This window comes from Doryrhamphus excisus, linkage group LG20 (genome assembly GCF_037039965.1).
Source record: "Doryrhamphus excisus strain RoL-2023G ecotype Guam linkage group LG20, RoL_Dexc_Guam_v1.1, whole genome shotgun sequence".
Classification (NCBI taxonomy): domain Eukaryota; kingdom Metazoa; phylum Chordata; class Actinopteri; order Syngnathiformes; family Syngnathidae; genus Doryrhamphus; species Doryrhamphus excisus.
The window spans coordinates 9,186,479-9,212,500 of record NC_136376.1 but is presented as its reverse complement, the minus strand read 5'-3'; the positions used below and the strand labels follow the sequence as shown (position 1 = coordinate 9,212,500).

Here is a 26,022-nt window from a genome sequence, read left to right as displayed (position 1 = left end):
TGTACTCCAGACTAGGGTGTCTGAACCACCCCGCCTCTCTGCAAACATAGATAAATCCAGCACAGGACCCCCTCTTAGTGAGCGACATAGTTGACTTTGATTACGTTTGTGCCGTTTATCAAAGCAGCCCTTGCCCGATCATACACATACACACCTGCTTTGTTCAGTTGTGCATATTAATTGAAAGGAACAAGGACATATTTTGAAGGTGTTTTAGTCTTTTTTTTTAAGGTTCAGTCATTATTTAACTACTTAAAATAATCTGTAGCATTAGCAGTGGAAATAAAATGGTGTGTCTGTCGTCTCTGACCATGCATTTCTAGTTCAACAACAAGCATGACATCATTAATAATTGTTTTAATTGAATTGTTCCGAGAAATCATGCAGTTCTGCTCCATTGTGAAGCAAACACCCATCTCGCCTGACAATTGACATGCCTCGTTGACCTCTATAGAGAACCTACTTGTACATCAATTCTTAATCTCCTGCTCATTGCTTGTCCTCGTTATACAGAGGATCGTCACTGCTATTATGGAGAAGTTTGTCGTTACAATAGTAAGAAGTCTTCCTGAAGCAGCAGTGCATAATACATTAGCGCTCTTGTATTCAACAATGGAAATGGATAACACAAAAGACAGCAGTATTCACTGCATCACTATGTAAAGCAGGGTATTCACATCATCTGTCCAACTTTTAAGAGTCATTTCCTCCCGGTGAAGTCTGTGAAAGCCTCATTATCTCCTACCTTTTAGGATTATGCTGTGGTGTTGTGGAGTTGTGGTAATGGTGATTTTTTTTCCAAGGTGATCCTCTCGTACTTACTAATTGATCATGTGTTGTATTCACAATCATAAATTCTGTGTGTGGTCAAATTTGAGGACGTCCAAGGTCACATGGAGTGGAACAATAGCCAATTGGAAAGCAAGCTGGCTGAAGGAGATGGCAGCAAAACAAATAAATAATGCCAACCGACAGCAGCGTGATACTCAAAGTGACATGGACTCCTGAAATGGAAGTCCTTGGAGTGACGGCAAACACACAAGTGTTTTTGTAATACATGAAGGGAGGACCACCATGTGTTTTTTTTTTTCTTATGTGTGGGGTCTCTCACATAAAAAAAAAAAAAATCTTCCGCTTCAGGGATCAATAGACCCAGCATGACTGTCACCCAATGTTTATTTTAGCATGATGTCCGACTTGACTGAAAGACATCTTTTGTTTTGAAAAAAAAAAAAAAATAGCGGGCTTTATTTCAACCATGGTGGCCATCACAGGCCAACCACACACTGAGCACTGCTCAGCATTAGCACTCACATCATAAATGTCACTTCATTACTTCATGCACGCTCTGGTGGCGTCTGTGCTTAACTTTCCCTGACAGTTTGGGTCGCCTTTCATTTTTCTATAATTCTACCAATGTAATAATGTTGAGAATTCCGCTGTTTGTGAATGCAACTTGTGTTGTCCTGCTGTTTTGGACAGCGAGGGAAAAATGTGTGTGCGGTGTTGGGACGGAGCACCGCTGTTGGCGTGTTAAGGTCAGCAATAACGTTTAAAAAGAGCATCAGACGGTGCGTGCCTGTCAGGATGTTGCATTACTTACAAGAGATTACTTGCACAGTTTCACCTTCAAGTACTTGTTGAAGGTGGCTGAGACTTGTGTTATTTATTTTCTTCAGTTGGGTTACTACTATTTGTGTCTGTGCACCACGTTTGACACCAATGTTTTGTATGCCCAACTGCATGTCAACCAACATGTATTAAAATTACAACTAATATGGAAATCAGATAAAAATGAAAAAAATATTTTGCCTCCAAAAAGATGATGGTTAGACCCTTTCATTGTAGGATTTGCTCATCAGTATTCTCATCATTCAAAGATAAATTAACGACTGTCTAAATTAGGCATGAAAAGGCAGATCGGATATCAAGGAGAGGCCAGATGTTTTTTAGCATTATTTATGAGAAAAAAACTGCCTCTACTCCGCCAGACTAATCCACTCTCCCCCCGGTTCCTCATGAAATGGGCGCACTCTCAAGGAACACAGCAAACCTAATTTCACTATTCATCTGAGGAGGCCCGTGTTGTCTCTCTCTTTTTCAGATATTTGTTTCTTTTGTTGGCTGGCCTGTCAGTCTTTCAGGCCTCTTGAGGACTGGAGTAATTTGGTAATTTCGCCTAAACGGTGATACTGTAATTGTGTAGCATCAGCTGCCGAGCTGTCAGTGAGACGGCCAACGGTCATTCATCACCAGGAAACAAGATGGGTGGGGAGGGGTCATTGTGACTGATCGGGTAAACATTAGCAGAAAAAAGTAGTGTGTGTGGGGGGGAGGTGGGCTCGCCTAAAAAAAATGGATGAAAATAGTAGTAGAGTAGCCTTTTGACGTAATGTGGTGCAGAATCAGCAACAATCTGTGTGGCGGGCTGGTTATTTGGCTGAAATTGTGAGGGTGTGGGGGCTGATCCAGGAAGGGGTGCCGGCAATGACAGTGATGCATCAGAATTGGAGCTCGTGGGTGGCGGATAAAGAGCGTCCACTGGAAGGTCAGGTTTGAAGCGGAAAGTGGCATCCCCTCTAATGCAGGCCTGCTTTCCCAGCATGCACCCTCTTTCTGTCCAGTGTTTGTTTTGTTTAATATTCACATGTGAACACTAACAGCAGCAAACTGTATACCTTTATATTGATTAAAATGGGTCATCCTACCTTAGGTTTTTTTTTTTTTTGTAACTAAAAACAAATCGTTTTTTGAGTGATAATTCAAGCAAAATGAAAAAGATGTGCAGTATAATACCAAAAGCTGGTGACAAATTTATTTCAAGAGTGAATCTGTCACTCCACGTCCTCCACTGTCCCCTTGAAGTCATTCTCCTGTAAAAACAGCCTATATGATTTACTACAGGCACTTAACATGAATACATACAAGGCCTCGGGCTTCTAGATAATGTAACGGAGACCCAGAGAGAACACTGTCACTTATTCCTCAGGGACGGTGATGCCCACTTTATGACTCAGTTGACAGTGCTGTTGTCACAGGAAGAAAAGAAAAGTTTTAATCATCTGCCTTTGTTTACTCCTTATCCCAGACTTGGGATAAAAACTAATTAACAACACTGAGTAACAGACTCCTGTAGTGCCATTTTCACAGCTAATTATGCAAGACTACCACCCGCCTAAATCGTTGTTGCCTTGTCTTTGATGTTTTTTTTTTTTTTTCACTAAATTGTTGTGGTTCTGCCGCTCATTAGGCTTTTAGGATTGTAAATGTTGACAGGTTTTATCTTTTTTTTTTTTTTTTTTTTTTTTTTGCTTTTTTAAACATTTCATCCAAGAAATATTCAAAACAAAATACTGGGGGTGGACAAATGTTTTTAGATGCAACATTCAGTCCACCAATTTTTAACAGAGCCATGTGACTTTGATAAGGAATTAGTTATAGATACTAGTTACGTTTAAAGAAAAGTCATTGATGTTATTATGCCTTAAGAAATGGAATTGGTTACCAGGGACTGACTTACAATTTTCTACCAAAATGATAGGGGGCAGCGTTTTCATGAGTATGAGCAACCACAACTCTTGTTGACTAGCTATTTAGTTCCCTGTATTGTAGTGAACAATGGCTAATGGTTGATGTATATCATCACATTTCGCTGTCGGTAACGGCGTTGTAACGTTTGAAATAGGAATTTATTCGATTGCAACTTCAAGGACAATAACAACTCTGTTACTCCCAACATGGCTTACACTGTGCAGCCCTTGTTGTCCGTCATTGCAAAAAGGTAAAAAGATAAAAGTAAGGTAAAAGGTAAACTCAAGGTGTTGTGTTTAGCACTCATCAAAGTCCCATCCATTTATTCGATTTACGTATTGCAAAGCAGTCGGCCAACCACCATGCTACCCTGAATTCATTACAGACAAACATAACACTAAAAAAACAATAACAAAAAAAACATGAAAAAACTTCCGAGTTATGTGCATAGTTGAACAACTGCACCCCCAAAAGCTTCCGAAATCACAAATATTTGCCAACAGCTATCGAGAGCTGGCCTTGCCTCATTATTTCCAGGCTGCCTTATAACGCATTCTGCAGCATGTGCAAGACATACATTGACATCAGTCACCGAGGGACAACAGGTAACAAACACAGTTCCAAACTAAAACATAATGATATTAATATAAAAGGATTATAGAAGAAATATGGCCATTATGTCACACCGCCTTCGGACCGGAGGGGTGAGGTTGTGTGTGTGTGTGTGTGGGGGGGTACATTTACAAAAGTGGTGAAATGGCAAAGAATACGCCCACAGATTCCCTACTTAAAATATGTTTTCAAGGTTGGCAGCTCTGCATGTCGCATTTGTTTCTCCAGGTTGCTTTCAGGATAATGCCAGTAGAAAAGTACGTTTGTTTTGTGATGATCTTCTTGAGTCATTGCATTGGCGACGACCCATGGAGTGCAATGGATCTACTGGGAGCCGTCAGTATGGATTTATGAAATTGCAATGCTGGAGGGAAAAACAGTCACCTGGCAGTATTTTCCATAGCCCAAAACATAAGTCAGAGATGTAATCCATAATGACAGCAATTTCACAACACGCCGGATAGCCTTTGGTTATTTTCTCTCATTCATAACATTGTTTATACAGCATGTCCAAAAGTTTTTAAAGTGTAACTGCTTAAATTAGGATTTAGAATTAGCATAACAACCGCAACTGCTGCATTGTGTGAGAAATGATGTCCCGGTAATGGCTTGGCAGATCGCTCCAAATAAAACCACACACACTCGAACATTACCACACAATCTAACATGTCATGCAGCACTTAGCGGTGCACTGTAGGGAATCGAGACGTGTCGGTAAAGGTCCCCTCATGTGCAGGGCTGTTGGGTTGGCAGGGCAAGCAGGGGAGCGTCCGGATCAAGTTTCCCCCTCCTGCTGTCTAATTATTGACCCATCTGGTATTGTCTTTTCAATTGTTTCAATTATGATGGCACCACTGTTGCTCTGCACCATGGCGTCAAGGCATGCATAATTCATGTGAAACACCCTGGACTCCATTCAGAGCTGTGGGTTTGAGCTGAATGTCAATACCACCTCGTGCCCCCAGTGGAGCCCAGGGTAGTCTGTATTGACAGCAAGGCAGATAAGGAGGGCCATAGCAAGTCTTGCTGAAGACAGTGGATCGTGATGCTATCAGCCAATGTAAAGGTGAACAAAACGTCCTCTTGTGTGAGTGTGTCATCAAGCGCTAAGCAGGTTCACGCCTTGTATTTGCCATCGACTGATAGCCGACTTATTCATCAACCCCAAAATATACACAGACACTGTTTTTGAGCCTAACAATAACAAATATGAATACTGTTTCGGGGCGGCACGGCGGTCTAGTCGTCAGACCTCACAGCTAGGAGACCAGGGTTCAATTCCACCTTTGGCCATTACTGTGTGGAGCATGTTCTCCCTGTGAATGTGTGGGTTTTCTCTGGGTACTCCGGTTTCCTCCCACATTCCAAAAACATGCTAGGTTAATTGGCATAGGTATGAATGTGAGTGTGAATGGTTGTTTGTCTATATGTGATTGGCTGGCGACCAGTCCAGGGTGTACCCCGCCTCTCGCCCAAAGACAGCTGGGATAGGCTCTAGCACCCCCGCGACCCTCGTGAGGAAAAGCAGTAGAAAATGAATGAATGAATGAATGAATACTGTTTCTGTGCAAATGTGTAAAATGGAGGAGGAAATGTGCCAGTGTATCATAGCGTACAGAACATAATGCTTGCTTTTCCAGCAAATAGTAAATGATACACCCCCATGCACCCCATGTAAGGGTGGTTCCAGATAAGACCTGAGGTGACAATACAACATTATAAACTACAGATTTGTTTTTCATGCAAAACATTACCAACGTTGAAAGGAAAAAAAAAATGGTGTTGTTACTAGATTGTTGTCATGGAACCGTAGAATCGATCAGCTTCAAATGCACCTGCAATTCAAGCTGCAATTCTGATTCCCAGAAAATAAGAGCCAAAAGGGGGTTAACTTGTCAATGAGACAAATTACTTGAGTGTCTAAACCATCACTTCAATCACAGGACTGTACACAAGCAGAAAAAAGTAAAGGTCAATCAAAAGGAAACGGTTCAAGGAGTGTGACTGTTCATTAAGATGTGTGAAGATGAACCACAGAGGTCACATTTCCGACACCCGGCTGTAATGGGAAAGCGGAACAGGACACACAAATGTGTCATTGCCTGTCATGTGCGGTGAGGTTCACAGCTGGTGAGGCACTGACTCCTTCGGAGTTGTTTTTAACTTTAATATAGGTTGTTCATCTAGTGTGGATCAGACTAAATGGAGGATAGGTTGCTCATTAAGAGAACAAGCTAAAAAAAAAGAGAATGATTCACTTGCAGATGGAGCAAGTTTGATCATCAGGATGTTGCTTTTTCAAATGGGAATGTTGTGGATGCTGCTTTGTCTGATCACTTTTGTATTTACCTTGACCTCTGTTACACCCAAACCAGCAGTTGGGTCTGCAGTTGTTCAGGTAAGACCCGTTAATGACAGAACGAGTACAGTTTATGACAAAACTCCCCATGTTCCAACATGGATGATCTGTTGAGCTCTTATCCATTGTAAATATTTTGGACACCCTTGCTCCTGTGAAGTTTAAAATGGTTAAAAAGTAGAGTCTGTCACAGCAAAGTAAAGAGAGTGCCGTAGATCTGAACGGAAATATTGCAAGTCAAAGCTCCAGGTTCATTCTGAGGTTTACAAAGAAAAGCTATGTGTTTTCTACCAAACCTTGAATAGAAGAAGAAAGGTTATTTTTCTGAAATCATCACCAACTACAGTAACGACTCTTGTGTGCTGTTTTGACTGGAACATTTCCAAAGGCCCTAAAAAAATTGCTTTTATTAAGCTTCGGAAGAAGAGCACTCCTGATGCCACAGTACTATGAACAAATATTCATATTCATTTAATGTTATGATTTGTTTTTGTATTTTTTTATCATAACTGCCTCCCCTGACTGCACATCGCTGGTCATTGCTATATACCGCTAGCAGTCTTTTACCCCGATAAAATACCCATCAGCTGTTTTACTCACCCAACGTGTTCTTATGAAAAGTAATGTCCACAGGGTCTGCATGAGTGCTCAAGAGTTTCAGCAGCATCTGCATTGCATTTACCATGTTCCATTTGCCCTGCAATCCCTTTTTTTAAACTTTCCATCATTGTGGTCATGATAGACTCATTGATTCAGCTTGTGTCTCATGCAGTATTCATGATACCTGTGACCCCTGATGACAACCCACTCACCATCGCATGGACTATGTGCACTCGTATGGCATACTGCTCGGTGGCCCTGCAGTCACACTAGAAGTGTGCAAAATAAGCTGTCAGAGTGTAACACGACCGAGAAGAGATTTCACTCTGCTAAACGTGTCTCTGAAGACCCCAACCTGCTCAAACTAAATGATGCCACTGCCTTTAGGGGGAGAACGCCACACAGGGAATATTAACCTCCTGCACCTCATTCAAGGACATGAGTTTCAATGGCAAAAACACAAGAAATGCCATCAGACATCAGTACCATTGGAAAATTAGAATGAGGCACGCAATGTATTTCACCCTTGAGCAGAATATGGCAGTGGTTCTCCGATAAGAGACGTTCATTGTGTTAACTGATTATTCCACAGTTGGAATTAATTTGGCCATTCTTGCATGTTGTCTTTCAATCGGTTTTGGTTAAAATTGTATACCTCATTAGATGATTTTCTGTCCTTCGTGGGAGCCATCGGTCAGGTCTATCACAGCTACTATACTGACTGGTATACTGAATATAATTACTGTACCTTGTCGTAGTAAGTTAAACCTTAGTTCTCAGTAGTTGGGCTGTTGAGGTGGATGGTTACCTGAGAGTGTCAACTCGGAGATATAAGGCTGTGTCTGGTGCAATGAACAGCTTAAATACTAGAAGTGGCAGACCACATGAGGAAGGCTAAGATTAAAACAGAGGTGAAAAGGTGCTAAAATTGTACACTAGAAAAAGGACAAAAAATGTGTAGACAATGTTATCTTCAAATAGTGGCTAATAGAACATGTGTCTCAATTAATGGCCCAGTGATAACTTCCTAAAGAGTTAACGGCAGTCTGTTGAACTCTGTTTGTTACTCGAAGCAGCAGCGCCTATCGAAGTAATGAAACCATCTCGGACATTAAACTGTGGAGTCCTACCTGCTGTATACAATTTCCCTGCTCAATAATGCAGATGAGTTTTTTGTTATGTGTATTAGGCCTCTGTTCCTTCTTTAGATCAGTTTTAATCCATATTAGTTTTTAGCTGCTGCCAAAGTTCTTGCTGTTTTGCTGGATTTTCTGCATCACATTCATAGTAATTTTCATATTTTCCGTAAGCATGATTTATTAAAAAAAAACAAATGTATAAATAAACAGATTTTTTAGGGCTGCACAGTAAAGAGTGGTTAGCACGCAGGCCACACAGTTACAAGCCGGGATCGATTCCATCCTTGGTCATCTGTGTGGAGTCTGCATGTTCTCCCCGTGCATGCGCAGGTTTTCTCCGGGTACTCCGGTTTCCCCCCACATTCCAAAAACATGCTAGGTTAATTGGCGACTCCAAATTGTCCATAGGTATGAATGTGAGTGTGAATGGTTGTTTGTCTATGTGTGCCCTCTGATTGGCTGGCGACCAGTCCAGGGTGTACCCCACCTCTTGCTTGAAAACAGATGGGATAGGCTCCAGCACCCCTGTGACCCTCATGAGGATAAGCGGTAGAAAATGAATGAATATATGGATTTTTTCAGTCTTCGCATGTATTAATAAGAAATAATTTGTACACACTTTTTGTACCAACAAAATCATAATACATAGTACATTGACTGACTGTAGCTCTAAATGACTGTGTAAACACATCAATTAGTTTTTGCTGAAAAGATGATCCCCTTCTCTTTTTAATTACCATTGCTTGCTTGCTACATGGGAAGCTAACCAGCTAAACATGTCAGCTCACTCACCCAACACAAATTGCTGTAAGTCTGCGCCAGCTACTATGTGAGGAAATATGCTCGCTTTACAGAAGAGGGGGGAACAAAAGTGAACAACAAAAGCACAATTATGTCCACTCTCATTCAGTTGAAGTACACACTCTTGGACGCAAGCTGAGAGGTTTTTGTTAAAATCTGTCTGTCAGCGTTCTTGTGAAAAGGTTTGCCTTGTTTTGAATCTGGGTGTATAATTTATGTCTTTTTTTTACCCACTTTTTTTTTTTTACCAGACATGTTTATGTATGCACATTTGTGTGGTTATGGGTGATTTTCCTGAAAGTGGTACCAGGGACAGTGCCGTCACTTTGAAGGGCATGACGCATTGACTACAGTGAAAATATATTGCAACCATGTTGACCACACACAATGTAGCTAAAATTGAATCGAGGAAGACGATATACAGTCTGTCTAGACCAGGGGTGGGCAAACTACGGCCCGGGGGCCACATCCGGCCCGCCAAGTATTTGAATACGGCCCGCCCAATCTTTCCAAAGTATTTCATTTAAACTCAACATACAACCTGGCATCATGGCCTGAGCCAACCTTTTGATGGTTTTATCAATTTCGTTTTTTGACATGGTCCGTTGTTTACAAAGTGCTCCTGAAAAAAGGGACACAAGCACATAATAATAATAATAATAATAATAATAATTATTATTATTATTAGATTATTATTAGATTATTAGATTATTATAATTATTAGAACTATTGTGATTATTATAATTATTATATTAATGCTAATTATTATATTAATTATATATAATATCATTGTTATATTTGCATATTTTACATAATAATAATATAATAATTATTATTTTAATTTTATTATAATTTTATTGTAATATTATAATATTTTATTATTTTTAAAATATTTAAATATAAATATAAAATAATCAATAATAATAGCAGATTGCATGACAATTTTACAGATACAATAATACCAGGTGGACTGTTACGTGTAAAATATATAGTCTGCCCCCCCCCCCCCGTAAATTTTGTCATATCAATGCGGCCCGTGAGTCAAAAAGTTTGCCCACCCCTGGTCTAGACGCACAATGTGTACGTTTGTGTTATTTCTCCGGTCATCAACAATTCAGACAATAACAACAGTGACACTAATTTAAAATAAAAAATATGGTGTAGCGCCCATGATATTAACTTATTTTCATTTTTTTCTAACAGTTAATTGTTTTGTTGTGTTAAATCCCAAACTAAATAAACACAGATAAATGCAAAAACGCCTCCTTATATACAGTAGTCAAGGTAAGACAAAATATTTAAATTTTTCACACAACTGTGCTCACTGTAGATATTTTTTGTTAATGTAGGGCAAGAAGGAAAGGGGTTGTCACCCTCTCCTGGCATGGCGACACAAGGACAGCTGCACATCCCACCACTTTGTGCATCCGCCGCCTCCCAATCTGCAGCCATCAATTGCAGTGCTGTCATGCTCTCAGGAGGAGTTATATAGGCTTCTTCCCCGGCACAGTGCTGCTCTGCCCCATGTCGTCACACAGCGGCAGGGGGCATGAGGTTCGAAGGACTTGCGGTTGGTTGTTGAGTTAGGAAAAGTCAGTGGGGGTGGGGGATGAGAAGGTACGTGAGCAGCTGCTTCCCTTTGGATCGCTTCATTAATATAGTTGGGCAGAAATTTGAGGGGCTTCTGCAGACTAATTAGCCCTGTCTGACCCTGCGTCTCATAGAGGTTGCTCCCTTTCAAATCCTGGAATCCAAAGCAAGCACCCTCTCCCCAGTATCACCATCACTGTCTTGTTTTTTTTTTTTTTTTTGTCTTATTTCAATGTGGTGTAGAAACTCAAAGGTCAACCACAAGCAACTACACCACAGGCTGAAACTTTCAGACACTTCTTTATGAATAAACATGTAAGGATTTTATTGTGGCCATAAACTGCCCCATGTCAACGTATCCCCACTGTGTCCACACGCGTGTGTTTGTTTGCGTAATGAGCGGTGTTTCTGACTCCAATGGGCCAGCAGGGACAGTGTAGTACAATGGGAGCAGTGTGTGTGATTGGTAGTGGGAACAAGGGAGCCATCCCTCATTAGTATCATCTGTTTCCCAGATGGCAAGGTCAGGGTAAGACAGGGAGGACTTGATGAAAAGAATCGTGTCCTGGTGGTGACACTTATTCTGCGTTGCAACGCTCTCGACGGCTCCTGAAGTTCCCAGCTCACAGGTGATACCAGGGATTTAGTGGGACTGAAAGTCAGAGAGACTGAGAGCTTCGTGTTCTTTACCCCACGCACAGGAGCTGCAACCTGATGACTCTTTTAAAGGAATGAAAAGTAGAAAAGTAGATAAAAGTTAACTCAAGAACACGACGTGTCAACTTGGTGCTTGGGAAACCAAGTGAGAATGTATCCAAAGGAGTGCAATTACTTTGGCACCGACAACTTCACTTTTCACCTCAGACGTTTTCTTCCGTCATTCTCAAATGGTTTTCCAGTGGCTCATTAGTGTGCCATATGGTTCTCACAATAAGCCAAGAAGCCTTGTCATGACTCTTTGCTCAAATAAGGTAGAATCTCTGTCCTGTGGTGGCCTGTGAGGCAGCGGTTAACTTCTACCAGAGGAGAGCGATAATGAGCGGTCTCACATATTTTTTTTTTCCTTCAACTTGAAAACTCACCAGATGGACCTGATACCAATTAATATCTTGTTTTTTTTCACTGGAGTGGCCATTATCAAACCTGACCTTCCAATTATTTTTTTTCTGATTTTCCTCCTGATTCTGTCACCCCCGTCTTCTATGTGGGCCTAAAGAGCCTCGAAGGGTGGACAGGGAATGGCTAATGGTTGTCCAAGCCAAGATCAATAGAGCCAAAATACTGAGATGCTGCCACTTGTGCTACTGTCTTCCGTCCTTGTTATCTATTCATCTCATCATGGCCCTCATTTAAAATTCACCCATTCCTTGTCTTTTGTATTCTCAACTCAAAAATAGTTTTGCTTGAAAGGAAAACTATACTTTTTAAGGGGAATTTTGCCCATCATTCACAATTCCCATGTGAGACATAAACACATGTATTTCTCTTATATAAAAACAGGCAAGTCATTCATACCCGTAATGGACAATTCCGGCTACAAAGACGGTTATTAAAACACGCCCAAATCCCCGCCAACAAGGTTTTATAGTTTTATATACATTCTGTGACCATGAAGTACCATGCATAATCATTTTTGCTGTATTTTGATCATTTTAAGCATTAGCTGAACTTCCTTCCTGGGTGCATTAATTTCACATAGCCACATAGAAACAAACCCTACACCTCGTGTTAACTTTTCCAAACCCAAAAACATTACCTTTCGGTAGTGGCCTGAGGCTTTGGGAGTGTGGCGCTGACATACTTTGGCTAGTTGCTAGCCGGTGTCGCATGGTTAGGTGTCACTACACCAGAAATGTAGTTCTTTGGTGTAATAATGTTAATAACAATAATAATGACACGTCGCTATGGCTTGGTTAATATATAAATGAGTGAAGTTAATAGCTGGTGTGGCACCGGCTCCTTTTGTTGTCAGATACTTTTATTTGTAAATGACGTACACATGTTCTTCTCCAGGAAAAGTGTTGTTACTTTGTTGTAAAAGTCTGATAACCTTCTGTTTTGCTGAAGTTTTTGAATGATCCTGCAACCGTAGTGACAATAAGTGGCATAGGAAATGGATAAAGTAAGTACTGTATTTATTATTAAATGAGACCCATAGTTCAATGTCAGTACTAAGTCATTGGAGTACTTTTTTGGAGTACTTCTTTGCAGCAAAAATATGGCATGTTATCATTGATGGTTTAGTACCACCGTTTTAATAGTCCATGCAGGAGAAACTCATTGTATTCAACACTTACAAGGTCATCCCTGGACAGTGATGTCTGACTAGAGTAATGATGTTGTTCTAACTTGATACTTATTCTGGTTGAACAGCTGGTGTTTGGTGTCCAGAATCCCCCGTCATTGGATATTCCTTCTCAGTTGTAGTTTCTCTTGGTGAATAAACTCAATAGATTTTTCAAACTGTGTTCCTGGAGAGAAAACTTTAACGAAATGTATCTTTATTTTAGGTTCAAAACTACACAGAATTCAACTTTCCAAATAAGCACCACTCTCAGAATACTGTAACTTGTCTTTTAATATTTTTTGACCAATAATAGGCCAATGGACATGGAATTTTGAAAAAAAACCATGATAGATTGAGGTGATATTTGAAACACATGTAGCAAGGGACGACTGTACATCATATCAATGCTTTGTTTTACTAGTTTTTTTTTTTTTTATTGTCTGTATTTGACAAAACTCATACTGTTTTGATGAACACAAGTAGAACGCCTCGACTCAGGCAGCTTGATAATATATGTTGTGTATGCAATAGAATTCCTATTGCGCTGAGGCATTATTAAACAGCAGATGGTCCCTTAGCAACCAGTCGCTTTGATGTTAGTCTCGCTGTCGACTATGCGTGTCATTTCAATGAATCGACACAGTCTGACATGCACCGGGGTCCCTTAGCTTCTGACGTTTTGTACCTACAGTTTGGCTGAGGAAATATATTAAACTGCATATGTTTTCATCATCTAAGGGCACATTTATTGTATTTTCATACAGTATTACTCACCCAGGCACCACCAGAAGAATACTTCATACAATCACATGATTCTTTTTTTTTATTAAGCTGCTAGTAGGTAGCGTGAGACTTTTGCACAGTATTGTATGGTAGATGTAGGACACAAAGTTCTTCAAAGTTACGTACTTGTGATGGTGATGCCTGAATGATTAACATTGTGTAAAATAAAAAAAAAAAAAGGGTGAGCGGAATCAAATAAACGTATCTGTGGGTTTGCAGTCACAAAATGCACACAGAACATAGTGTTCCTCACCCGAATATTTCTGGTAGCGAAAAGAAAAATTTTAGAAAATATTCATTAAATAATCACATGTTGAACAGTGGTTACCAAAAAAGAAAGCAGTCTAATTATTTTTAGACTTTAATCTAATTACTAAAAGATCTTTTTCTCACATGCACTGAGCTGAACTGCTCTGCATTAGCTTCATTTCCCCCGATATTTATTTTTCTTTTATTTCTATACTGTTTACATGGATCTATGATTATTAAAATCAAGGGTTTTCATTTGCATCCAATAGAAGTTGAATCCTCCTTGTCAGACTCTGCATAATCATCAATTGTAATATGTAATATGCTATTGATATTTTTGATGTCTGGTTGACTACTTTGAAGATTCTTCTTGTATTATGGCAGCATCCCGAGGAAGAATTTTGTATTACTCTGATGCTATTTTGAACGCCATAGAAAAGAACAAGTCATGTTGGTGGTGGTTAAAAAGGCAGATTACCTGCAGATGCATTGCTTCGTTGATTTTTTGTGCCTGTAAGAAGCCATCAGCCTCCAGGGGCACCAGCGAGGTCTGCCCATTATTCAGGGACAAGGTGGTGGAAATGCAGAGGGATAAGACACAATGTGCTCAGGGCCAAGCCTCTCACTCCTCTGACCTGCTGCTCAAATGGCTTTTCCACACTCTCATAAAAGCCATTGCGCTGCATTTTAAAGAATAATAGAATTGCTGCCTTCTCCCGGAGAAACTATTTCAGCTTTCTAATTCCTTGTCACTGGGGCATTTCTTTGAAGGTGACTTAGCTTAGTTCTTTTTGACTGTAGAAATGACTTTGAGAAAAATCCAAAACACTTTCGTAAACAAGGTCGGTGGGAGCCTTGTTTCTTTTGTCGTGACATCAAGCCAAGAGGATGATGCTGACAAAAAGATGATACTCGCACTCCTAGGTAGGCCTGTTAGGAAATGTGCATTTCTTTTATGATGTAAAGGGAACTCCCTCTTGATCTCTCACACACTGTTCTGATCCCTTCATTCATGCTATGGCTCAAGTCAGTTCATCTCAAAACAAGATAGATAGTAGGGATGCAAAACTGTGTACTGTTCGGTCAGTCTTCCATGGGACAATACGTGAATACATACGATATATTTTGGACAAAAATCCTCCTTTTTGAAGTAATGTCTCATTTCCCACTTTGTACATATTTCCAGTGAGGGGTAGTCTGCCTGAAACCTGACGTAAAGGCAAGGCATTGGACGACAAAGTATATTTCGGACAGTATAGGAAACAACAGCTGTGCAGCCTCACCCGACTGCCGTGTCAGCGATGCGTGAAGGCTACGTGTCCCCTGGACCTCCCACCTCCTGCCCCCAACGTGGAGGTGGTTTTGAACACTTAATTTCCAAAACGGATGAGTGCAATAAATGAAACCATCGTGCTGCCATTGTTTCGAATGAAGTTGCATCTCCCCAACAGCAGTGTAGTGCATCAACCATGTCGGCAGGTAGTGTGCTTAAACATGTACTACATTTTTCAACCAAATTTTTTATTGTTTTAATTATATGGATATTTACCTGCCAGAAGAGTGCAATTGGATTTTCATACATAAGCTAAGCAGTTTTGTGTTGTGCATTTTGTTCCCCTATTGTAGAGAAAATGAACTGAACCGTGGCCTTAATCCCGAGGTCCGTATGGAACCGTGAGAATGTCGTGCCACTGAATGAAATTCGTTTACAGTCCTCGTCCCCTTTTTTAAACTGCATTCACTTGGCTAGGAATCTTCCACAAACATCACCTTCCCCTCCACCTCTCTTCTTTTCTAAACAGCACATTCACTGTGCTTATAAGTGAAAACAACACCATTCCCTCTCCCCTCTTTAATACCAGGGGACTCCACAATTGCTCGTATTAATCAGAGCAGTGATAATGAGCAGTGAATAATAACTGTGGGTGGAGGCACAATGAATGTAATAAGTTGTGTGGGGAGGAAAAAGGTACCCTACTCCCCTAGAGAGGTGTTTATTTGAGATTTGAGGATGTGAACGCTTCTGTAGTTGTCTCCAGAGACCAAGTGTTGGTATTTCCGCCACTGACCTTATCCCTCACTAGGCAGCTACCACCTGCCACCCCCCCACCCCACCATCCACCCCCTCCACAGTTTTGCATGGAATATAAGGCAGTGTCTTTATTTGTATCCATTATTCTCTATTTGTGCTGGTCTCTCTTTTCATGTATTCCAACAATAACATGTTCAGGACTTCATCACCCTGACTGACAGCGAAGGTGTGAGTTAGACATTTTAGGGCAATGTTCTACCAAAATAACAAGATCATTATAACAATCTAATAATTGTCATTCTAACAAATCAAACAATTGATGAACTGCAGTCAGGCGTATATGTAGTAAATCTTACACTGTGCTGAGCAGCATGCCATACTTGTCCACATCATTAATAATAAAAGCCGTGCACACTTGAGCAATTTCCCTTCAAGGTAAACCTTCATGTGTGTATTGCTGTATAGTGACAGATGATAGATGTGTATTTACCGTAACCGTTCACAATTGAAGCACCACCTGGTGCTTTGGTTTCATTTGTTCGGTGGAAGAAAATAGAGCAGGGACAAAAATTGCAGTTGTGACCAGTAACTACGTCAAAGTAAAAAAAAAATATATATATATATATATATATATTCAGAAATTTTGAATTTTTATACTACTACTACTTTTATACTACTTTTATACTTTTTATACTTTTATACTACTACTTTGTTATAATCAAGACACTACATAACATACTATGATTAGGGGACTATTTTACCTCAGTATAACTCAGTGACGCAGAGGCTTTATTTACAGTATGTAGGCACACTGCACATGCAAAATTTTTGTATTAAAGCTATAGTTGAACCTCTGTTTTTGTCATTAATTCCTTCAAAATCTTTGACAGAAAGCGGAAAACCAAAGCATTTTTTTTTCTCCATGGAATGAACATAGAAATGAACATTTAACATCACTTCAATGAAGACTACTTGGTGAGCAAAGATGAGTGGAAAAAAGTTAAATCATTATGAAATTCAATAGAGCTGTCCTTCGCTACATCGCTGTACCAATATCATGCCCTCACCCATTTCATGTTTTTTTAAAAATTAATAAATGGCCTCTGTTTCGTGGAATAATACGGCCTATTATTAGTCAAAACATCATAATTGTACATTCTGGGGGCCCAAATGAAGTATTTTCAATCATAAAAATGGGTAAAGTGAATGGTTGTTTGTCTATATGTGCCCTGTGATTGGCTAGCGACCAGTCCAGGGTGTACCCCGCCTCTCGGCCAAAGACAGCTGGGATAGGCTCCAGCTGTGACCCTCGTGAGGAAAAGCGGTAGAAAATGAATGAATGCAATCCATTGCAATCGGGCAACTTGGTGTCAGAAACGTTAAATTGATGACACAATAGCCACCAAGTATGCTGTCAATGTTAATGATGTCTTATTTTCTATTATTTTCTCAACTATATCGAGAAACCACTTTGCAGAAATTCACTTAACGCAGTGGGCACATACACTGTGAGCCTAACAAGTCCTAGAGTTAAATCATTAGGTTGTAATTTGTAGTCTAAACACTGTTGGCCTTTTTCTGTCGTTCCAAAAAATACACTACATTTGTTCAGTCACTTTCTCCCTTACATTCAGGCAGCCTATTTACTTTTTGATTGCACATGAGTCGATTTTACCTCCAAGGTTTCTTCCTCACACCCGGTTCACTATGAGCCAAGGCATCTGCGAGGATTTTTAAGCTGTGATTGATGAGGTTTTGATTGGAATTGCGAACGAGACACTTTCATTACTGTCTGTCGACGTGCATCCTGTTAGGGGTAGTAAAGTCTGTGGAATGTCACTGAGTGTGTATCTGTGTGTGTGTGTGAGAGAGAGAGAGAGAGAGGGAGAGAGAGTGTAAGTGCTTTGTGTAAATGTGGGAAAAAAAGAATGACACCACTTGATGATGAGACCCACTTAATGGCATTCCTCATTTGGTCTTTACCACAAATGCTCCGAGCCTTGGGATCTGGAGGCCTAGACCACTTAAATGAGATGCAGATGACTAGTTTGTCTTTTTGCTTATCAACACAAAACCAGTTAGAGTTAGATGAGGGTTTTTTTTAATACTCTTTCTGCATGGTAGGACATGTGACAAGGGTGTACGTGTGAAGGATTTTATGCGGTCACACGGAAAAGATCGCAGGTGATCTTTTTCTAGGAGTTTTGCCAAACTAAGCTGTCAACAGAGACAAAGAATTCAGAAAAATCAAACATAATTGCGGGGTCAACATTGAGACAGGAGAACTAAGGAGGTTTAAATTGATGATACTTTGTAATCAAATTAAGCTATAATGCAAAGTTCCTTTGATATGCTTGCTCAGTTTATATAACACATTCATTATGCCTCTTGCTGTGATCAATTATGTTGTCAAGACAGGTTTTATGAAATGTACTCGACTACTAATCACTGTATTGAAAAGCAGTTTAAGTGTGCTTGCTCATTTGTCCTGAGCCCAGTCGAAAGCAAGCAATAACACACATGCATTGTGCAAAAGTTATTGATTCTTGTCCACATTATTGATAGTAGTAATGTCAGATTTATTTTCAAAATTAACGTCCTCATATTGAGGCAGGACATTTTACACTCCTGCCAGCGTCCTCTTTCATGTCCCATTATTAAGTGGTTTGAGTTGGGTCACCTTGGTACGAAAGAGGAAAGAAAGCATTGCCTGCAGCAGCTGTGATTAGGAAAAAAAAATGGTTATCAGCAAATACTGTTTCCATGACAGAAACAACCGACATATCATGATTGCAGCTCAATTGGGTGAGCCAGCTCATTTATTTTGTGGTTCCGCCTGAGGTTCCCTTATTCTTGATTAGTTAAACAAAAGGGCTCTTTAGAGGACAGCCATTGTGTTCCATACTGCATTGAGCCAAAGAAACCCATCTTTGTTACTAATGCTGCCCAGAGATCTGATACTACATACACAAATTACATTAAAACATACAATGCCGATGGCGGTACTGCTCTCATGAATTGTGCAATAAGTTTGCTGTTGTTATACAGTTCGGCATGACTCAGGTGGTAGAGTGGTCATCTCCCAACATCAGGTTTGGAGGTTAGATTCCTTGTGACACCTGCTGTGACCATGTTGAAGTATACTTGAGCCAAATACTGAGCCCCCAGTTTCTCCCGGTTGCTCCTGATGCTGCATCATCAGGAGGTATATGTTGTACAAGAGTCAAAAGAGTTTTGCATGCCTTGAAGTTACATAAGTGCATGCCCATTTACAATATAAAATGCATATTTAATTGCAAAATGGCCACAGTAATGATATGTCAATCAACAATCAATAATTGATTATTCCTAAACAGTATGCAGTGTCCCCTTGCTACATCACGGTTCATATTTTGTGGACCGTCCACTTTTGCATTTTTTTGCATATGAATGCACATTGTGTTCTGCGTCCTTGTGGTTTATTAAGAGCGATCTATTGGTGCTCTGTTCTATGCGTCTGTTATTGTATTACTACTGCTAGTAGTATAGGGTGTTCTACACTCATGTGAGAGTTAAAGACGTGCACAGCTCAAGTAAAGATGTAATTCCTCCACCTCATCTCAGTATGTGTTTATATGCCTGTGCAATCATATTTGGAATCCACAGTAGAACTACATTGTGTTCTGCATGCTGTCTGTAGACCATTTTAAATCAATCTCCTTTGTGCAGCTTTGTAAATGGATCTTTGTTTCATGGAAGAAGACAAGAAGGAGTAAAATATGACGATAGGAGCAGTATGTTTTAACAAGGATACAAAAACGGTACAGCCGAGCGGATGATGCACGGTCAGAGGAGTGAAATATGTTTGTATTTCACTTATTGCGGGCGTTTTGGGAAACTACCCCCCATGAAAAATTGATGGAACCCTGTATCACATTCTCTTTGTGTTCTGCAGTGGGTTGTGCTTTCTGTGTTTCGTGTGGCCTTGTTTCTGTCATGATTGGATCCTGTATCTTGCATGCCCCCCCCCCCCCCCTTTTTGTGTGTAGCCCACGTGTGTCTTGCTGGTAGTTGTATCTTTGTATCCTGAGTTGCCCTGTACCTGGCATTAAACCTTTTTTAAGCAACATTCCACTGTTACCGTCATTGCTTCTTTGCACTTAGGTCCACCACACCTCACCCCCACATCCTGACTGAACACAGAAGGCAAACTAATTCATTAAATGGAAGCGTTGTTGGGGAAAAAAACAAGCCACCCTGGAATTTTGAATCTAAGGAGTTCATAGTTTAAAGCTTTTTATGTGAAGCCTGCTGTTCACTGTGCTCCCGTAATGGTTACAACAATGCTTTAATTGCTACATGCTGCTTACAGTGTAAATGAATGTACTCAGCATACTTCCAGGGGCTTTTATTTACTCAACTGCAGACTACCAGGTGTTCATTACAAATGGACCTTTAATGGAGAGTAGGCCTTTACTGTTTATTTTATAATTCACAACCACATTATTCTTTAAAATATGTGTTTTTTCACAAGTAAATATGATTTTTTTGTTATAGTCCACTGTACAAAACAAGAAATAAGGGCCAATAATTGAAATTGAAAATGAGCAACAACAAATAATCAATGTTAAAGTGAATAAGTTGTCCTTAATAAATATGGTTTAAGTCTTGCTCTAAATAGAGTGAATGAATAAATATCGCAGCGGTCAGGGGGTAGTGAGTTCCACAGATGGTGGACGGATGAGACGATGCAGTGAGATGGAAGGATGACAAAGATCCGTGGGAGCTGACAGATGTGGCGATATGGAGCAGGTCAGAAATAATATTGCAGGGCACGGTTATGGATAGTCTAGAGAGAAAGGAAAATATCTTAAACTAACAATATCTAACCACTAATTAGGGAATAAATTATACAAATAGTCAGTATGAGTACATCAAGATAATGTGTTTATTCAAATAGATGTTGCACCCATGGACTCTTGGTTGCATCATGATACATTTATCCAAAGGCCATTATATGACGAAATACAATATTTTGGTAATCCTTCACCTTTTTGCGCTTCAAATTTCAAGGCTTCACGCTATCAGTCGGACAATTAACGGCGATAAATGAGGGGTTGCACTGTGATTCAGATTATTGTACACACACACACACACACACACACTAGAGCACCATCTATGCAAAGAGCTTTGTGTTGTCTAGTGCAAAAAAAGGAAATGTAACAGTACACGACTTACATTTTTCATTTTGATATTCCCATCTGCTCTCATCCTCTACTTTGTTTTTTTGTTGTGCATGTGTAATGACATCAATTATTTACTGTGGATTTGGGAGGTAGAATCCTGACATGTTTTTGGCTGTTTTGGAGATTTATTTTTGTCACAGTGTGCTGTGTACAAGCTTCATCTGTACTTGCAACAACACATGGGCTCTACATCCCCGTGGTTGTCCCACCTTGCCTCGCCTATTCTCTGCACTTACAAATGAAAATACACCTCTCCTGCCATCACTCCACAGTGACAGAGCAAAAGGTAATCCCTGTTCATGAATTCTAGATGACCCAGTGTCACGTGCGTAACAATGATTCATTCGTCATTGTTCCTCCCGTTCTCTCTTTTACTCTGTGGATGACTTGTACGGCTGTGGGCTTCCGTATTTGCTCTTTGTCATATTACAGTGACACTTCTATGATTTTATCCTCGGCGGTCTCTTCTATTGCAGAAGAGGATCTCTGAAATATGGTCTGAAATAACAGCTCATACAATAGGTGAAGATCAATAATGCTGCTGTTTTTTGGGATTGTTGACATTCTAAACATGAGGAAAAAGTATGAAAAATATATAACATAATTCTTAACTGCTCTGGAATTGTTTGATGATCCTGCCTTACTGATCGTTAGCATCATAACTCCTCTGTTCTTTGCTAACTTGACCGACCTGTGAGACATTTTTTGTGTGTATGTGTCACAGCTACTGCTGTGTGTGTGAGTGACAAGAAGAAAAGCTCTGACTCGCTGAGGGAGAGGTCATTTAGTTGGGTGACTTGTCAATGCTTAGTACTCTAAAATTCAGATTTTCCTATGCCCACCTTTTGATGTGAATCCTTTTTTGTCTAAATGTTTGCCAAAATTAGCATCAATTCCGTATACTGTATTGGTGTTTGTACAATCTGGCAACGCAGCAAGCTTGTCTGTTTCCCCTTTACTGTACTGCAAACAAGTTGCCCTTTGAAACCGACTAATAATAAAAACGGAGGTACCCCTGTATTTGAATGACTTCATTCAGTTTCCTGGTTAACACTGGTCTCAATGATCTGGGATTTGTGAGTTAAAGGTGTGTAGGAATTCCTTAACATCTTTGGTGAAAACCTTTGGTTTAATTAAAAAATAACCCCAGAAAGCACTGACACTAATGTCTGAAAATGATTTGACACCCCGGTGACAGCTTGCTTTTCAATACCACTGAAGCATTAAACAACACTGCTCAGTTGATAAGTACTGTATATTGCCTCCTTTTTGGCCTTGTAGCCATTCGTAATTCCCAAAGCCACGTTAATCCTCCATAGAGATATCCAGCTACGGGAATAACTTTCAGTAGACAGGAAAACACTTTGATATGTTAACATGAAAATTAACTTATAGGCGCGTGTGTTTCATGCCCAATATCATTAACTGGACTCTACGGTTAATTATATACACTATTTTGAAAGGCCTTACTTAAAGGAAGCGAGATATATACGGAGATAACGCGGTAATGGATATTTGACATGGTGTGTAATTGGAATGAAATGTAGATAGTAAGACATTAATACAACTAGGGTTCATACACAGTATATACATATATACGTGTGTGTGTTATAATATATAAAATAGGGACGAGCGAATGTATCTGTATCTATCCCATCTAAATTATCTGTATCTGTACTCGGAGTGGGCGTGGCATACACTGGAAGTGGGTGTGGTTTAATCCGAAATGGGCAATACTTGAAGCTGTACATTATTTTAAATCTGAACTTGACATGGATTGATCAGAAGTTGTTTTATGTATTGTTTATTATTCATCTATTTGTGTCTAAGTGATCCTTGAGACTTTATTCTTTAATTATTTATATAATTATAATAATTTCATACGTATATATGAGCTACCTCACAGCTAGGAGACCAGGGTTCGATTCCACCCTCGGCCATCTATGTGTGGAGTTTGCATGTTCTTCCCGTGCATGCGTGGGTTTTCTCCGGGTACTCCGGTTTCCTCCCACATTCCAAAAACATGCTAGGTTAATTGGCGACTCCAAATTGTCCATAGGTATGAATGTGAGTGTGAATAGTTGTTTGTGATTGGCTGGCGACCAGTCCAGGGTGTACCCCGCCTCTCGCCCTAAGACAGCTGGGATAGGCTCCTTGCACTGCGACCCTTGTGAGGCTTAGCGGTAGAAAAAGAATGAATGAATGAATATATGATGTATATATATATATATATATGTATATATATATATATGCTCTTATATTGGGCTCATCCCTAATATAAAAAGATATAAAGCCTTTTCTAAAGCTTTGGGACTCCAGCAAACCACATTGAGAGCCGTTATCCACAAATAGCGAAAACACTGAACAGGTATTAGCCGTCCCAAAAGTTGCCGCCCAACTAAAATGACCCCAACAGCACAGTGACAACTCATCCAAGAGGTCACAAAAGACCCCACAACAATATCTGAAGAACCACAGGCCCCTTTACATCAATTAAGTGTACATGACCGTGACGAAACCCATCTATGTCCTCACCTCCTGTTCATCAACTAAATCTTTCTCTTGTTACCCATATATTGCCTTATGTGTTCCATAATGCAGCCTTTGTCTGCTATAAATAGGCAATACTCTTGGGTATCTTCTACTTGGAGTCATCACTTTCTTTTCTGCATATGCACTAATATGCACAGCTGCTTTAAGTGAATTAACACCAGTATCAGGACCCTCTTTATCTTCTAATTAAAATTTGAACCATATCTCGTTTGGGCTATTTACATTTTTCAACTGAGCTAGCAAACCATTGTCCCACGTCACAGAGATAACATTGATTCCACCAAATCCTCCAACTGATAGACCCATGGTCATTCTACTGTACTTAGAACCCCCCCCCCCCCTTTCCTGGTCAGCACATTGTTCTTTACCCACAGAGGAAGACGCCATTCTGCTGGCTGTCAACACATAGAAAGATTCAGTACCGCTCTCATCTGGATGATGGATCTGGAGTAGTCAAAGAGTTGCTGACTCCTCACTGACCACCTCTCCCTCACCACCATGTCGGCCCCTAAGCCCAACAGCAAGGCCCGCCATGATGGATAGGACATCCATCGCTCAGCCCCAGCACACCTCACCTCCCACCCCCCCCAACTCACCCTGCAGGCCCTTTGTCAGTCAGGCTGCCGGTGGCAACTCACAGCTTGACTCGGCTAAGAAAGACAAGCAGGTAAACACAGCAGCAATATTGTTCTCGACTTACCCGCTGTCATCCTTCAAGGGTCATTTACAGTTTACCAGCAGGTTCAGGCGGAGGACTGCAGATTTCTAGGTGATGGATCTGGTGTTACTTGCCTTTTCCCATGCACATCTTTCATTAGCGTAAAAGATAAGACTCTTTAAAGAGTTGCTGTTGCTTTTAAGTCATGGCTTTGATTAATCCCAAGTTAAGATGACAAAAAGGCTTAATGATTTTCATAGTTCAAAACTGTCATCTTGTGACATCATTTGGTTTAGTTTTTTGTTCCTTAAAGGAAAACTGACTTTTTTTTTTTTTTGGTTTTGTTTTGGGGGGGTGCACATCATCCACAATCTCTTTCTCTTTGTGTTCTAAATATATAAAAACAGATTAAAAAGAGACATCTCATTACTGCATGTAATGAGACACACTTGCATAGACCACTATTAAAACACTTCCAAAAACTTCCAAGAAGTTTGTATGGTTTTATATCCATGCTGTGGCCATGCAGTACAGGTACATTCATGATACTTATATTACACGGCAGTACTTTTTGGTCCTTTTATACATTACTGAAACTTTGTCAATTGATTTCACATAACAACATAGAAACTAAGGACTACACTACATCAGCGTTAACTTTTCCAAACTCAAAAATAAAAACAGCAGAAGTGGTACAACACATGAAAAAGCACATTTATGTTGTTGCAGTAGCTTGTTAAATGGAAGTCTGTTTGTTATAGTTCCAATCAGGTGGTTTTGATGATATAAAAAGGTTCATTTGTGTTTTTTTTTTTATATATACAGTGCTATTCTACTATTGTTCACTAAACATCAGTGTTCTTACAAGTAAATACAGGTAGAGAAAGTACGTATTTAGAGTATGACAACAAACAAGTGTAACTGAGTCCATTTAAAATGCCCTTGCATCGTACAGTGCCAAAAAATATAGGATAATTGCATTTAAATGTCCAACGTACTCCCGTCTGTCTTTCTTATGAATAGATTTTTGTTTCCCCATTTGAATGGAATCCCCACCCTTTATTATGTTGATTAAACAACTATTACACAAGATACTACCAACTTTCAGTGGGATGACTAAACTATTCAAAAGCCTATAATAGGTAACTACTTTTTATCTCTCCATGGACACAGTGGAGCGGTTAAGCATAATCCAGAAAATGACTGATATTTATCAAAGGAAATAATATTTTACAAGATTGGCTTTCCAAGTGAAGTTGAACCAGAAAAACAAAACAAAACAAAATTAAAGCCAACCGATACACATGCATAATAGACTTTACTAATATATCACTTTCTGATGTAATTCAATACCACAAGCAGCAGTTGTCCCAATCAGATAACAATGAAACTTGGAAAAAAGTCTATGAAGTGTGTAATGAGGTGACACCTGATACTGTGTTGGGTCTGCGTTGCATCAGGCTCAAAGGCCTCCATCTGTCAAGGGGCCACCAGTGGCTAATCTGCTGCATGCTAGGAACTGATCCCACTCACTTCCAACTTGAATTATTCATTATTCACACAAAGACTTTAGGCTATACTGTTTAGTCAAAAGAAATAGGAA

At 39.9% G+C, this 26,022-nt stretch overlaps 1 protein-coding gene and 1 long non-coding RNA gene across 3 annotated transcripts in view; one reads left to right on the top strand and one right to left on the bottom strand.

Annotated features, from left to right (window-relative positions):
* macrod2 (mono-ADP ribosylhydrolase 2) overlaps positions 1 to 26,022 on the top strand; it is a 452,466-nt gene that overhangs the window by 166,044 nt on the left and 260,400 nt on the right. The window lies entirely within an intron of this gene.
* Positions 10,834 to 24,695, bottom strand: LOC144902151 (uncharacterized). The gene is made up of 2 exons (XR_013630443.1): positions 24,462 to 24,695; positions 10,834 to 11,352 (listed from the first exon to the last, which is right to left on the bottom strand). It is a non-coding gene; the product is annotated as an uncharacterized LOC144902151 (long non-coding RNA).